Source organism: Anabrus simplex, chromosome 10, assembly GCF_040414725.1.
Source record: "Anabrus simplex isolate iqAnaSimp1 chromosome 10, ASM4041472v1, whole genome shotgun sequence".
Classification (NCBI taxonomy): Eukaryota; Metazoa; Arthropoda; class Insecta; order Orthoptera; family Tettigoniidae; genus Anabrus; species Anabrus simplex.
This window is the reverse complement of record NC_090274.1, coordinates 117,733,745-117,747,686: the sequence shown is the minus strand read 5'-3', so window position 1 is coordinate 117,747,686 and position 13,942 is coordinate 117,733,745. Positions and strand designations below refer to the sequence as shown.

General features: G+C 37.5%; 1 protein-coding gene across 1 annotated transcript in view; it reads right to left on the bottom strand.

The window, feature by feature from the left end:
* Nucleotides 1–13,942, bottom strand: part of LOC136881752 (zinc finger protein OZF-like) — a 118,772-nt gene that overhangs the window by 92,642 nt on the left and 12,188 nt on the right. The window contains exon 4 of the mRNA XM_068229557.1: nt 3,250–3,332. The gene's annotated coding sequence lies outside the window, so the exon portion shown is untranslated. The remainder of the gene's footprint in view (nt 1–3,249; nt 3,333–13,942) is intronic.

Below are 13,942 nucleotides of genomic sequence, written 5' to 3'. Positions count from 1 at the left end.
GCCTGGCTGAATTTGGGAATAACAAGCGGCGCACTAAAAGCCGTTGGATGAAGGATCACCTGAAATCTAAGATCTACTGAACTGATATCTGTCGTGTCGTTTTCTATGGCAACGAATGCTAGTCAGCTAAAGAGGAGGTAGAACGCCAACTGAACATCATGGGTACGAAGATGCTTAGGCAGAAGGCTGGCATAAATAGACTAGATCACATTTCAAATGATGTTATTAGAAAACATTTTGGCATTGCACCGATCCAGAAGAAAATTGAGGAAAGGAGTGTGCGCTGGTTGGGGATGTGTTGCGTGCAGGGGATGATATATTGGGTAAGTCAGCGTATACACAGAAAGTTGGTGAAAAGAGGCACAAGAGACGAACAAGTCATCAAAGGACAGATAAAGTGCACAACGACCTGAAAGCAGTGAGACTACATACAGACATGACCCGAGATCATACTAACTGGAGTCAATGAATCACAACACCGGACCCTGCCACCAGGCAGGACTAACACTAAAGAAGCAGAATAACAAGAAGTAGACTGATGAATAAACTGTTATAAAAATGGGATGCAATCGGTACTTTACGCATAATATCACTCAACTTAGTATGTTGTACGTTCAAATTCTCTCCCCTAAAGCCTATGTCCGATATCTATAAAGACTTATTTTCACAAAATACGGTTTGAATGGCAGAACGCTTCTGGCTTTCGTGTTACAGTGACTCCTATTAATGCATTATAAAGAAAATATATAAATCAACAAAATACAATTTTAGGATTATGTGTGTTAAATGGGAAGGACAGTTTGAATATCCGGTGAAATTCTATGAGTATTAACAAGAGGGGAGTCCGTCAGTGCATTCTAGCCTGAGTGGAATTTTGCAATTCATATTTCTGAATTCATACGTCATAGATAGTAGACGATCATAATAATCAGTTTATTTTCACCCCAATCAGTCTATAAATATGAAGATCATGGAGGAGTGGCACAAACTGGTCAGCACAGGGCCATGTGACAATCGACACGCTACTAGTGGAAGGAAACCACATCACTAAGTGGTTAGTTTAGGTCCATGTGTCTGTACATAAACGGAAGTTAGCCTGATCACTAATTATTTAGCCCAGGACGATGCATCTCTCCACAATGGAAGGTAATCCAATCACTAATTGGTAAGCTCAGAAATATGTGTATTTCCATAAGTCAGCAAACAGGAGATTTTATGAATCTTAAAACATGTTCTTATGTAATTGAGTACCAAACTGGCATGGAAAATATTTTAGATATTTTAAGATAAGTCATTTAAGTTGCTGCATGATATTTGTACTGCTGAAATAAGAGTCAGGATAAAATAACACCTGATGTGAGATGTAAAACAAAGTGGGAAGCAGTAGATAAGATCCTGTCGACTGAATCCTTCAGAAGCATCTAAAATCTATGATACACAATAGACGAAAGTAGGTAGACAATGGACCGTCGTCTGCCCTATATATCAAGGAAAACGAAGATACATAAAATTCACGTCGCTTTGATGGTCCGAGAATACCTCTGCACAAAATATGTTTAGGGAGCAGGAAGCTAATTTAGACTCCATCAAAAAATATAAATCGGCATTTTGTGTGTGAAAAGCATTCATAAGCAACATTTTTACTAGTGGTCATAATAAAAAGATTGTTCTCTAACGTAGCCAATTGTATCCTGTTACACACGAATTACAAAAAAACAGCAGGATTTGAACCTCGAAGAGTTGACGTATTAGTGTGATCTTCAGTTCTGTGCATGGTTCTACTTTGACTAACGAGAGAGTGTAAGCTGGTATTGGTAGTTCTGAGGACTGACATGAATATTTCTTGCCACTAGTTGTGAATGTACAGTATGAACAAGTCAATGCATTGCATAAGAGTCGAGAATATTCTAACCACCCTCAAAATAAAATAAACTGTTCAGAATTTTTAGTTTCCATCACTAATCCGGTTTGAAGTAAAACCTTAGGCCGTGACTTGCCGATACGAGGGCTTGGTTAAGAGCAACAATCCGAGACTATACAATCATTTCCCAGGGATTATCAAAGATCATTTCACACACCAACCAACAAACGTGTGAGAGCAAAAAATTAATTAGCATTGGCACACCTACAATTCAAAAAACACAACGAGATTAAATGTTTGAAAACAGAATATAAACTTGTGTTACTCTGTAAGGTCAGTGACAATAATTACAATTTTGAAATAATATTATATCATTGCACTATTTGCCTACTTTTATGAGATTATAAAATCACTTGAATAAATCTGAATGTTTTAGGCAAACTGCACAAGTTTAAAACTCCACTTATCCATTTTAATAGTCTATACTAATTGTGTATGGTTGCAATCAACTCATTACAAGCACTTACACTAAAATGGTTCAGCAAGTGTGACCACAACACTGGAACGAACATAAATTCAATACCAAAATGTTTTACGCTTACAACAATGCAGAAATTTTATTTGAAAACTATAATATCGAAGATGTAGAACTGCTGATCTGAACGTTTCATTTCTACAACACATTATCTGCTTTGGCATTCACAAATGGAGGAGACTGACTCAACACACAAGAGAACAGAAATGATCATAAAAAAAAGGAATCTAACCAAATAATTTTAACATGACATTCTTTGAGTTATTTCATTATTGAACTCAACCATCATTATATTGATTAATGAAACTGATTACGTCAGTGGAAATAATAATATTGTTTGAAATGTAAATAAAACTTAACAATCTTGAATTTGTAGATTAAATTTTAAACTACAAACATTGCTTTTTCTGTGTGTCACTGTTGGTATCAACGTACAAAAACTTACTCAGAATATCTGGAGGCAATAGATTCAGATGGCATTTCAGATGATACGAATGTGATGAACAAATGATGCAGAGACAGTGAAAGAAAGAACACTTTTTTCATATTTGCTTAAAGGTATTGTAAATAAATACACTTCAAAAATATTCAGTTTCACCAGATATTCTTTTCGTAGATATATATTCAATAAAAACATATGATGGAACATTAAATATGATCATAAATTTCCTGAATATTCTAGATAATTTTAACCAATAGAATTTTAAGATACTTGCATTTAAAGGTAACCTTGTAAGGAAAGGATTAAATGGACGAAAATGGCCAGTTTATGGAAATAAACCAACCACTACTGAACACAGCTCTGAATAGGTACAACATACTGCATATTGTGTAGGATTTGTAGTGTACATACTTTGTTTCTTCTTTGACGTACGGCAATGGCTGATCATCAGTATGTTCTTCTACGAAAATTTCCTCCTTAACATCTTTGGAAGGCTGTAAGTAAGAAATAAAAAAGCAGAATAAAGAAGTAAGGGAATAAAAATATATAGGCCTAAACAAGGAACACCTGAGAAAATAAATTTCATAGTGGCACAATAAGAATATAATTTATTTAACTCCTATTAAAAATATGTAATGGAAAGGAACAATCAAATGAAAATCACTTTAAATGAGAGAGGTGTCTATCTTGGTGGCAAATGGTACACAGAAATACATTATTATGAAGCACTAAATTTTAAAAGAACAGAGAAGACAATTTCCTAAAATACAGTATTACACAAACTATTCTTTTCTATTAAGCACACAGCTCATCCATAATGAATGTATATAATTTACAAAATTTTACTCATAATACCTTCTGTATTACAAACATAATCAACACATATACAACTTGTGCAACTACTTCAAATAATACTATACAACTTATATTAGATTAAAATTTACATTGAATTTATTTATTTGTTTACCATTTTTGAAAGCTAACTTGCATAACGCCTGCTGCGTTTTAATTCGAGTCCCATTTGCCACAGCTTTTCAGACAACTGATAAGAGAGATAAGAGCATGAAAAGGAATACACTGTTGGATAGCAGTAGACAAGGTACCATAGAAAAGCAGGAACATTTGTAAATATGTAACTTTAAAATTACCTACATATTTGTGAATATTCAGCAGAGTATATGTACACATACATGTGTAGGTGGACGCACTACCGAGTATGTGAACAATTTAAGGAAAATAAATAATAATAAACACTATTTTCCAAATCCTCACCCTATACCATTCCTTGCTTCTTTTTCTCATTCTATTGGTCCCTATTTCCACAAAGACTTGCTATTTTATTCATCCTCTTATATTCACATTCCACTATTCCCATCATTCTATATGTGAATCAATGAATCAATCAAACAACGGCATTTAGGACTGTTGGTTGTTTATGTAGAAAAGATGAAAAAAAGTGTGGAAATATATGAAACAACTCCCTTCGTAAATTATTTCAATCACTAAATCATCTTCCTATAAGTGAACATTTGCCAAAATTTGTCCCCATGAATTCCAACTTATCTTCATGTTGTGACCTTTCCTACTCTTAAAGAACATGACTTAAATGTATTCATCAACTAATGTCATTCCAAGCCATCTCTCCAATGACATCTCAGAATATACTGCTTAATCGAACAGCTTGTCTCCTTTCTCCAAGTCTTCCCATCAACACAATAATTAAATCAGAGAGGACTATTTCTATTTGTGAAACAGAGAACCTGACTTTCCACAACGTTCACCAATATAGCATTGCCAAATATCCATCTAACAATATTGTCAAGGTCTTTCTGCAGTTACACACAACTGTGAAAATTATTTATTACATATATAAATGCAAGTCGGTCTGAAGCGATGTATATGTAAATATTTAAAAATGAAAATAGGCGTGAATTAATGAGGCACTTCCAGAAATATCAGAAATTTGAAGCTTGGTACGGGAGAAACTGATGACCCCAGGATCCCTAGAAAAATCGAAAATTCTAGAAATTCCCTGAAGGGGCACACTGGGGTCCTCAAATTTTGGGCTTAGCATAAGAACACAGTCCGATAATTTATCCAAAGTGACAACCTATAGGTTTTGAGGGCTTAACATTTTCAGTAATTCCTAATTTTTATCCAAATCAAGATGGCGGCACAACCAGGCAGAAGAGGTAGAAAATTGAAAATTGGATACATTATAGCTTTTAGTCCCTAACCGACGGAAAAATTCCAAGATGTTCAAATTTTTCACTTTTTACCCCCAAAGATATCGAAATATGGAGGCAAATTTAATGACTATGCAGACATTCTTTTTGAGGTATTTGATGGCTGAACGTTAAGTCGTATCACGAAACGGATGACACAATATCTGTTCAACTTGGAGTGTTCTACAACTTTGCTCCTATGACTTTTTGTCGTATCTCTCTCCCTTATACGTTATATTGGGGTCTCTTTCTTCATTGTACCTGAATTTTGCACCTTGCAATTGATGGTTTGAATCACTTATGGGAAAGATAGGATCATCAAATTCTACGCGCATATTAGCCCACCGAGTAACTAAATGTGTGCTAAATTCTATGTTTTAAGCTGTCACATTAGTATCTGAAAAGTAATTCAATATGTGAAAAGCTTACATCAATTTCATCCTATTCAAATTTTCTAAAACAATCTTACCCTTAAATAGAGGAGATACTTGAACATATCATAAGACCAGCTATTTAGATCGCTAAATGTCGCCAGAGGCGTCTTATCGTACTATCCGTTTTTCGATATGATGTACCGTTTAGCAGAAGTTATCCTGTAAATGAAGGTAGACATCCATATACTTCCGTATGGCGATCTATATTCATTCATTGATTTGTAGCGATCTAGATAGGGTTTGTCTGCCATTGCAAATCGATAGTGACTGTCAGCAGGAGGGCGTCTGCTATTGTAATCAGTCCTCCCCACATCGACATTGACAGGCAGTAAGAATGGGGTCGTCATCCAACACCTGTGCACCACTGTAATGAATAGTTCCCTTCTCGATTCGACTAACTGAAGACATGGGAGCGTGCATTTTTTCAAAACTCTTTTACTCGATTCTGTTTGTCAGTAGGCAAGGGTGTCTCCCATTATAATCAAATTTACCCATCTAAAATGTAACTGACTTTAGTCATAGTGGCCTGCTATTATAATGGAAACTCACCAACTCGGAGTGACTGGCAGTAAGCTGATTGACATTAGAATATGCGTCTGCCATTATAATGATAAGAACACAACTCAATTTCGACTGGCAGTAGGGAAGGTCCTTGGAAATATAACATAAGTTCCTTAACTGTGATCTATCTGAAAGTAGGAAATGGGGTCTGCCATTGTAATGAAACCTCCCTAAATCGACTTTGGTCGCGCACTAGGCAATAGGGCCTTCCGTTAAATGAAAATTACCAACTTCTTTGTGAATTGCAGTAGACAAGTGGGCTCTCCGTTATCATCGCATTTACGCCAATCGCAATTACATTGGAAACAACGTCTGTGGATTTCACAATGCTGTAATCTACTTCGATATCCGTATATAATGTAGAGTACCGTAGCGAAGCACGGGTACATTTGCTAGTTGTTTATATATATCAAAAAATAAAGATCTCATAATACTGCCCTGTGGGAGCCAATCCAATAATCATTACAGGATCAAATAAAGCTTCACCTACCCCAATGTTCTGAGTTCTATTTTCTAGAAATACACCAGACGTGGCCAAATTCTTATGGTAAAACGTATATTTTTATCTTTATGTAAATTATCAACCTTTATAGCCAAATCCTTGAACGTGTTTGATGGTTGCCACTTGGAATATCCCTGTCCACACTATTGTATTTTTTCATACAGTGGCTACAGTGAGAACTGCAATGTAATTTCATTATTCCTATGGTTTTGTGTCATTTTTGTTAGTGAACATGTTCTGTTGTTTATTGTGTATATCTGCATATTGTTGCTGTATGGAAGTAAATAATGTGACCTATTGTTACAACTGTGCATTCTGTAAGTTACATGCATTATTGATACTATTCACGAGTTTAGTTGACATTTCTTCAGAGTGGTTCTAGAGAATTGTAAAATTATGAGGTTATGGGGAGACGAAAGGACCTTTCGCCAAGATAGGCATTGTCAGAGACCTACTTTTGAGGAACGTTATTCACAACAAGAGATATATTCTACATTGCAAATATCACAGAAACCTGTAAGTAGAATTTTAAAATAAGGGCAAGACAAGATGTGAACAACGTGTTGGAAACTGAGGGCGAAAGAAGAAACTAACCCCAAGGAGGAAGCAAAACTGATTAATTTGTCAGTAAACAACCGCAAGGTTACTAGTTTGGATTTACGTAAGAAATTAGAAGAAAATGGGTCATTGGTACCAGCCAGGACTGTGAGACGAGAGCTGATTAATGCTACAATGACAGCAAGACGACCTCAAAGAAAAGCGAAGATTATTCCTGCTATGGCTGCAAAGAGGTTCCAGTGGGCCAAGACTCTCCAGAATTGGTCATGTGATGAATGGAAACAGGCAAGTCCATGACAACTTCTGTAATTCCTAAATTATCATTCATTATTCCATTTTAACCCAACCTAAGTGGTGTAACCGTACAGTAGAGTAAATGTATGAATTTTTTCTTTCAAACAGTACAGCTTATTGCATTTAATGCTAGGCTTATTTGTTTTATTTATTTCAGGTTTGTTTTAGTGACGAATCGGTATTTCCTGTCGAAGAAGAGACAAGTCAATGTGTCAGAAGGAAAGGACAAGCATTCCATCCAGATTGAGTGAAGCAGAGAGTGAAGCATCCAACTTCAGTGACGGTCTGGAGTGTGCTTTCTTGGTACGTCTGTCAATTTTGGTCAGCCGCAAAATAGTTACTTTCTCCTTCCTTTGAGTTCAGTGGTGTGCAGTGTTTATCAGAACTATACCGACAAAAAACAAGGATGCTCATCGTGTTATGTTAAGAACAATGGTTCAATCAGACTGGAGGAGAAAATTATTCTTTTTGAGAAAATGAGGTTAAATTGTTACCTCCTGGTGCGCGATTCAAACTGACGAGCTGCTGCCGTGTTTCGGGGAAGACAAGGGCAGGGAGGGGTTGTAGAGTGTATGGTGCAGCCAGAGATAATGCTTCCTCATACGACTTCAATAGGATTGTCTGTAAGAGGAAATATCCACAGCCCATTTATTAAATAGCCGTAACTGCACACACAGTTAAAGAACACACTTTATTTAAGACACACTTGTCAGTCGAAGAAAGCACCAGATAGTTTCTCTTCTCATCTGTTTGTTGCAGTAAAATTCTATAGCAATTAACATGCTCGAAGATGCGTCGCGATTGTGTATTCCTTCACTCAGACACTGTAAATTCAATGAAATACTAAACGAAGGAATCAATACGACCAACGATTTTATTACAGTAGATGTTCTATATAGCTCCCTCCTATTTTGATGCACATTCACATTGGAGTAGTAGTGACTCTGTCCAGGATGTATAGTGTGTGGCGAACGACTTGGAAAGCTGCCTGTATTCTTGGTACAAGTATGTCTTCTCTTTCTGGGAGGATCACACAGTAGTCAATTTGCGTAGAACAAACTGTACACTGCCTACCGGAGCTCGGAACCGACTATGCGAACTGAACGAGAAACTTGTGCATTACCTCTGCCTCCCACTTTTCACTTCCCATCCCTTCCCTATTCTGACGCACAGCAACGGGCAGCGGCTGACTCTTTGGTATAGCAACTACAGCAAATACTTAAATTCCTCAAAAAGAAACATTTCCCCAGCATTCCAACTGCAACATCATCCTAAACATTACACGAAGAGCATCCCTGATTTCTTTGTCAGTAAAGTTTTGATACACCTTGTACACAGGTCATTACAGTGAGTGCGCCTCGGTACAGCAACAGATTTCTTAGCCAAAAGCTCGGCAAAGACAATTCTTTCCCTGTGTTCTGGAGTCCTTTGTGAAAACAAATTTATATAGAGTATGTCCTTGTCTTTTTCGACACCTGTCCTTGGATTGGAATCATCCATAAGAACATTTGATTTTCAATACAGTAGGAACCAGGTTATGTCGTACCCAAGTTTACTGTGATGGTTGCAGTGAAGGATCTGTAGAATGTGTCCACATGTTGTCAATTGCATGCAGGACAACGAGAGGAAAATTTATGCTGTCTGCTAGGGTCTCCTTCTAGTCTTTAAGCTTCCAACACTTGATCTTCTCGGGGGCATTTATCCCTCCACCTGCACGATGCATAGAGGTCCTTAAATCAGCAGAGGTGGTACACAGATGACATGATATGACATTCACACTCTTTGTTAGTCCGAGATCACGGTGCTGAATAACGAAAACGTCAATTTGGTTGCTGCAGTCACAACAAGTGAAACCTAAAATATGATTTCCATCATCATATAAGGTACCAAGAAGCGCATTCAGATCACCACAGAGAAGTGGAAACTCATCTTCTTCCTTATCCATGTCATCACAGCCAGATTGTGAGAGAGAGAACACAGGTTCAAGAGGATGCACTGTCAAGTGTAATTGATATAAGGCTGTTTGAATAGCGCTGAACGTCAGCAACTCGATCTTGTAGGCTTGCGCATACAATGAAGTCAATACCATTTTTGCTGCATGTAACCTGGAAGATAAGTTCATAATCATCTCCGATGTCATGAGATTTCTGGCCTTTCCAAAGCAAGCAACTTACTATCTAATTAACATAGCTACTCTTCAATTCTAAACCGGACATATCCTAACTACAACAGGTTAACAGGAATATAGAATTTTAGTTAGAACTAAATTTCTAAGGAGAAATCTCCCCTACAATGAAAAATTTAGTAATAATAAAGCAAGAATGATATTTAACAATAAAATTAATATTGTACAATAATTCTAAGCCACATTTAGATGTATCCTAATTACAATAGTTTATATGAAGCAACAAATATTCCTAAATTATGAATCTATGGAACTTATGAGAATGTGACTCTTCATTGACTATGTGCATAACATTTAGTTTCCTTGGTTTATGAAAGAGACAAAAGGTGAAAAGTCTGAATGAAATTATCAGTCAAAGAACAGTGGCCAGTTATTATCATAAATTTAAGGCTTACTAATGAAAGTTAATTGAACATAACCTACGGCATTTTGCTTATTTGATGGTTTCTAGCATTTCCCTTTCACACCGACACAGATAGGTCGTATGGTGATGATGGGCTAAAAATGGCTAGGAGTGGGAAGGAAGCACCTGTGGCATTAATTAAAGGACAGTCGCACTACTTCATTGCTGTAAAATGTGAAACCATGGAAAACATGCACTTCAGGTCTGTCGACAGTGGGTTCGAAATGCAGGCCCATAGCTAAACGGCCAGTTGTTCAGTACCACAAGGAAGCAATTGCTTGATTTCCTTCTCTTCCAATACTTTGAGAGTATCTTAATATGTAATTTCAAACAAAATGTTAAAAGTAAGTTTCTATTTTTTAAAATCAGTATTCACAGTTCCCCATATTTACATGCACATTTGGACATAAGTTTCCATATACATGTCCAAAATTTTACGATACATGGAGTTACGTTGGAAAACTAAAGAGTAAAGTAGAACCCCAAATGCACATCTTTCAAAAATCTATACAGAGCATGCTTTCCTCCCTTGAAGTCAAGATGGGCTGGCTACCTATGCTCTTCATTTCTAGGATCGAGGTAGCCCTTACTTCTTCGCCGTTTCTCTGCATGACATTCACCAAGAATCCCGTTACGAGACTTGTCAAGCATATCGGCATCGTAGTTACGATTGACCATGCTTCCAAGTTTATGCTTATATTCTTGTAGGACAATCCGAAGAAAACCGCACAAAAGAACTCTACTCAGAAAAACTGCCATATACATTGTTGTTGAGGTGATCAAACTAACGCAAGTTGAACTTCAGTTAGAGGGAAACACTCAAAAACAATTCACTTCAACTAACATTGGTTGACAATGTGCACATTGAGTACCACACGATACAACAAACAAATTCTCCCTCTGAGGTACAGAGAAAAAGAGACAACAATCAAGATATAGGTTTATCACAATAGTTCTATGAACTTTGTCCTATATCACCACAGACCTATCCATATTAAGAAACAATGTATACACTTGTTTGAAGATAAACCGACGTCCAGAATTATTCCATGGAATATTTGGAAGCTAACACTCAGCGAAGTGTAAGAAAACACTAGTAAACTGCACGGTATATGCTGTAAACGGGAATCATGGTTCAAAGGTATCTAGGCACAGAGAAATGCTCATGGGTCAGTTTATCTCCAAAGGGAAGAGATTGGGTTGGATTAAATACATTTCAATGACACTTGGGTGAATTATCAATCAACAAATAGTAAATGAAATGATTATCACTATTTTACTGTAAAACCAATTACAGTATTAAAATTAACAGCTTATATATAGCTGGGCATCTCAGAAAACTGTCAATAATGTAGAATGACACTGCATAAGCACTGTACAAATCTACAGATAGTTTCACTTTAAAGTTCTACACAACAATTTAATCCAAAAATGCAATTATCACATCACACATAGGATTTATACAAAATATCAATGCATCAAAATATCAAAATAATTCAATTTTAATACTCCTGTATCATTTAAACAGTAGTATATACTGTGGAAAGAAATCCTTCATCTACAACATATTGTATCCGAATATGGCATAATTACAGTTAACATTGAGACTGCCGCAAAAGCCAAATTTAATTCGGCCAGAGGGGCCATTTATAACATCTGTGGTGAAGACCAAGATCTGATAACCTTAGAGCAAGTCTCCTTTTAGCTCATTAGCTGCATGACCGCGTAGCGATCCGTACCTTTTCTCGTATTGGTCAGGAATTTAGCATGCGACAGATATGAATAACTAACATTTTCAAGGCTAGCACTGGCCAGCAGAACTCTTCACAAGACCAGTTTCGAACCATGATTTTAAAAGAAGACGTGAAGAAATTTTATGATTGGTTTCCAAATAATCACACGTTCTAGGCTGGGAACTGCTAACGGCAGTGTGATCAACTTACTCAGCTCTTACTGTACTGCTTTCATACTGCTCTACTTTAGACAACAATTTCGCTTCGCTTTCCCACTACAATCCTACAAGATATTCTATGCCAAGAGACGTTTATTAGCCGTTATGTCTTAAAAAGGGAACACTTTATTTCGTCTTCTGCAAGACATAACCACAACAATATTAATTCCAGAACACGTGTGGTATGCTTAAATCATCTGAACCCGCAAGTTAAGTGTCGACTGACATTTAAATAGGCGTGGTTGGAGCACCTGTTTTAGTTTCAGTGTGTGTGAGGGTGTATGTGCATGTGTGTGAGGAAGCCTACTGTTAAAGGAAGCCTGCAAGACAAGGAACAAGGGGAATCATCATGCTGTTTGCAATAGAAATCTCTACATTCATCACGGTGCACCTTGCAAGGGATATTCCTTCCGGAATGTGCTACCGAAAGGGGAGATCCCACCACAACCTGAAGGGTGGTAAAGGGACCAATCATGAGACGTCGCCAGCCAGAACTGAATCAACTTCCATCATAAAAATGTAAATACCTTTTTTAAATATTAATTTCCTTTTCAGAAGGACTTCATTCTTGAAATAATGTTTTCTATTATTTTGTGTTGTTAAAGATTCTTATCGCTTCTCATCTACTTATTGGTGTTGGTAAATTTTGTGAGTGACTGAAATACACTCATGTCCTTAAAATCCAGAACAGCTTGAAAGACTAGAGATAGGAAGTTCATATTCACAAGACATGTGGACTAGTATGTTCTGAAGAAATGATTAGCATTTGAACCACGTCAAACCTCAGGTACAAGGTCCACATCGATATATCTGTGCACCACCACTGACTGGTAAATTTTGCCTGCGGCTCTCATTGTCGCAGTAAACCGAAGGTACTGGATCAGTGTGACTTGAGCAAATGTGCAGGATGCCTCGCAGACGTATGCAAGAAAAGTACTGTCAGATGAGTGATTTTAAAAGAGGTATGAGAGAACGTGATACATTTATCTGGGAAATTGTAGCTCGTATACGAAGAAGTGTGTCGGCAGTGCAACAAGTGTGTACAGAACGTTCACAGAAGGCTGTAGAACACGACCAGATGGGTCTGGTCGCACCGCCCATAACCCCCCAACCCCAAGAAGATCGAAACATAATCCGAATGGCATTGCAGCACAGATACGCGCCCTCCTCGGCTCTGGCGCAACAGTGGAACAGTGTAATATATCGTAATTTCAGGAGTGACAGTCCGTCCCAGTTTATTACGATTTGGGTTACCGGTGCATGGTCCACTCCTCCCCCTACCTTTGACTAATGTGCATAAACATGCTAGACTGCAATGGTGTATGGAGCGACATCTCTGAGGACAGGAATGGCAGCAGACAGTGTTTTCAGACGAATCCAGGTCATGTCTGTTTGAAAATGATGGCCGCAATTTCGTTTGCCGCAGACTGGGGGAGAGACATCACACTGACTGCATTCACACAAGACATACAGCGCCAACTCAAAGCATTATGGTATGGGGTGTTATTGGGTACAACTACAAATCACAGTTGGTGCATGTCCAGGTCACTGTTACCAGTGTGACCTAAGTGAATGACATACCCTTTCTGCACGACATCCCAGACACCTTATTTCTGGAGGACACATTTCACTGCACGAACACGTGCTTTCTTGTAGTGACAGAATGTCAGACTGTTGTCCTGGCCCACCTGATCATTGGACTTGTCGCCAATTGAAAACATTCATGCACAATAAGAAAGATAAGGCCAGCACTTTACCCACCTAAGCTACTCAGCTAGGCAATTAAACTATTAAGTGTCAAAACACACACACACTAATAATGATAATTGTACCGGGAGGTACAACTCAACCCCGTGCATTTAAACGAAGCGCATTGAAGAACGCTACCTATCACATAAAAATGGAAACAACTAGTGCAAGAAGTTGGAACGTTAGTCAACAGATGTCACTACTAAAGTGATAGAGTAATGTGTTATATTTAGGTGTTCTAA